Here is a 3,594-nt window from a genome sequence, read left to right as displayed (position 1 = left end):
GTTCGTTACGTAACTCCCGGCCATCTGGCTCCGTGGGGGGCAGCCAGGTGCTCTCTTTTCCTAACCACCCCCGGGCGCTATCTGTTCAACCCCTGCCCCCAGCCTCCATTTCCTCCATCGTAAGGTGAGGAATGGCAACAGTATCTGCTCGCAGCTGGCCTGGGGTTGGTGGATGAACACGCAGGAGGGTCTGCCTGGCATGGAGTCCTAGCCACCTCAGCCAAGGGGTGAGCAGGTGGCCATGTCAGAACAACAGACTTTTTCTCCAGGGAGTCTGAGTCCCGGGCCTCGGCTGCTGACACAGACTGAGTGGTGGTGAGCCTCCCTCCCTGGTGTGTCCCGAGAGATGGGTCCCTTGCCCTCGCTCTGGGACCCCTGGAGGTACCTGGAGAACTCTGGGCCCTGATCCAGCTGAGTCTCTGAGCATCTTTAGCCTTCCAATACAGCCCTCTTTCCCCCTAAAACGAGCCACAGTGGGGTGCTGTTGCTTGATCCCAAGAATCCCAGTTAAAGCAGACCCCCGTGTTCTCCCATGCAGGAGGTGGACGGCTGTCTCCTGAGGCCTGGCCTCCTCCTCTGGCAACAGAGCCCCGACTCTTGGGCTCTGGGATGGGCATGGGAGCCCAGAAGAGAGCCCGTGAGATCAGGGGGGCTTCCTGGAGGAGGTGATGCCTGGAGGAGTGTTACAGGGGAAAGGCGACGGTGGAGGGAGCTCCTGAGAAGCAGGCAAAGCGCCCGCACTGGTCTGTGCCCAGCGGCTCTGAGGAGCAGCCTCCACTGGCTCCCTCCGGGAGGAGCCGCCAGCCCGGGAGCAGCAGAGGCCATTAGGGGCAGGATGCTAATGGATGGCTCCCATTGATTCCGCCTGGCTTTGTGAACATGCCCGCACTGACTAATGTGTTTAATCACCCGTCGCCGCACTGGCACTGAGCTGTCCTGGACAGACGCTCAGCCTGGCCTCAGGGTCCTCTTCCCTCCTTCCTGGCGGTGGCCCTGGAAACTGAGGCCACGGCCCCTGCTGATAAACATGCCACCACGTGCCACTAACGCTCAGCAGGCATCGCTAGGGCCTTTGGTAGACTCGGGGGGCCTCTGCGGGGCGCGGTCCCTGGACAAGGCAGCATGTGTGCAGTCAGATCAGGGGTTGGGGCAGCCCTGGCAGCCCCTGGAGAGGCAGGGAACTTCCTGATCCCACCCTGCCTGGGCCTTCCTTGTCCTCACCTGCTCTTCTGAGTCGGCCACACCCTAAGTTTTGGCAATTGTCCTGACAGGTTCAGGCTGTGAGCCAGAGGGTCAGAGGCGGTGAGAAGTGGGCAGTGCGTGGACTACATGCGGAGCAGGGCTGAGCCCGAGCCCTGGGCAGGGGCTCCGAGTCAGTGACCAAGGCGCAGTCCACGCTGGGGGCGGTAAGTGTGAAATAGCCTGCCTGGTGTCTCCGGTCGCAGTCCTCAGGATGGCCTGCCAATCTTCCTTTCCCAGCGCCAAACAACATTTTGGGCAGAACTAGAGTTTTCTCGTGGTTCTCAGGTACCAAGGCCGGGCTCACAGAGGGACCACAAACCTTCAAGCTCATGTTGAATCTAATAACTAGCACCGACCCCCTCCTTCCCCGCCCTTGGACTTCAGTATGAGGGTCTCGGCGGGGAGTCAGATCTGGTTCCTTTACTTTCTGGTTCTAACTTCTCAGGCAATGGGGCAGGAAGGGGGCTGTGGGAAGGGACCACTTACACTTTCTGTTTTCAGCAACAGGCAGTTGAATATCTGTAGGAAGGCTCAGGGCAGAAAAGGAGGCTACGACACAAACAGCAGTCTGGGGGCGTCATACAGTTGATACGCAGCTAGTCCCCGAGAAACGAAAATGCAACTTTGCCCAAGAGGCTCAGAAGTTTCCCTAACAGCTTTATTCACCACAACTAGAGACTGTAAAAACCCAAGTACGTATGAAGATGTGAAAGAGTAAACATGGACTGTATGGCCTGGAATATTACTCAGCAATCAGAGAAAGATAGCGAAATGCAGTTCAGGGGCGAAGGCACGGAAAATAGAAAAGAGGTAAAAAGACGGGCTGGGGTGGGAGGTCCGGGGTATGCTCCGAGTTCCAGAAGGAGAAAACAGAATGGGAGGAGCCCTGCCCAAAGGAAGGCCGAGGTGGGCTTCAGCGGCTGGCACGCACCTCCTGATTCGAGATGGGAAGATAGCATTGATTCACTCTTTGTTGCGTGAGCTGCTTTCCTATTTAATTCTGGTGAACACAAGTTATTTTTATAAAGACGTGTGTGGGCTCACTTGCGCCCTTTGATCTCCCAAGCTGCACAGCTTTTCTCTGACTGCCTAATGGATGGACTCAGCAGCCCCTTCCACTGGGCCTCATCGAAGGACCCAGCACGTCCCCACCCAAGGCCGAGCTGGACGCTCATGTGACATCCCTGGTGCTTCTCCACCCCTGCCTCGTCCAACAAGGGTCCAAATCCTGTGCATTCAAACTCCCCAGCACCTTCCGACCCAAGCTCCCTTCCTCTCCAAGCTCCCTTCCTCTCCCACCACTGAACCTGGCCAGTGCTGGCCTGTCCCATCTCCTGCTTGGTTGCCAGCCACACCGGTCTCCTCATTTCCAGTCTTGTCCCCTCAGCCTCTTCGACCACATCAGAGTGAATCTCTGAAGTGCTAAGCTCATGACGTCACTTCCCCACAGCACACTCAGTGGCTTCCTATTGCTTTCCATGTACTGGACACTTTGTGTGTCTAACCCCCCTCGTATATATATTCCAGAATTTGCTTCTGGAATATTCTTCTGAGAAACGCTCTCCTTTTGGTGACTGTCTTGGCCTTCCTTGGTAACTGGAGAGAGAGAGAGAGAGCTGGCATTAGTTCCCAAATCTCCTCCCACTGGGGACAATCATTATGCACCCTTCAGGGGAGGCTGCCCCCCAAAGGCCCACAGGCTGCGTAGGCCCTTGGCCCGCCCCTCCTTGCTCAGCCAGGAGCTGACGGAGTCTGGGCTCAGTCACTGGGTGCTTCTGTGGCTCCCGGAGTAGCTGAGCTTGTTCCCAGAGCAGTGAAAGGGGCACAGAGTCTCTGAGGGACACATGCCGCCACCATTGCATGCTTGTCAGAGCAGGTTAGAATCCCCCCTGGCTCTGCCGGGCGAGCCATCGAGCACAGCCACCCAGCCCTGCGCCGTCCGGGCTGCTTCTGCTGCCCTGCTGCTTGGAAAGCACTTCTTGGCTCTTTCCCCCCCACCCTGAGACCCACGCCGTGCCCCTGGAGCGAGCGAGGTGCCCTCCCGGCACCCCAGCACCCAGCCCGCCTTGCTGTGGGGGAGTCCTTCCCATGGCATCCTCCAAGCCCTGTGGCGGGGCCAGCCCTTGGCCCACCCGGCCCTCAAGGGACCAGTGTGTTGGGCAAACTTTTTTGATTTTCCCATCAGGTTTCGAGGGCCTCAACTGGTTTTCTCGCTGCAGAGGTTTGATGCACGCAGCTCTCCGTGTGGAGGGTCGCTTCTCAGGGAGACCTATGCCGTGCTGATGCCAAGGCACCCTGAGTCCTCTCTGAGCAGACACAGGACACCCAGGAGCTACTGTGAAGGTGTGAAGG

Source organism: Sciurus carolinensis, chromosome 13, assembly GCF_902686445.1.
Source record: "Sciurus carolinensis chromosome 13, mSciCar1.2, whole genome shotgun sequence".
NCBI classification, from domain to species: Eukaryota; Metazoa; Chordata; class Mammalia; order Rodentia; family Sciuridae; genus Sciurus; species Sciurus carolinensis.
The sequence above is the reverse complement of the archived record's forward strand: the minus strand, read 5'-3'. Positions refer to the sequence as shown.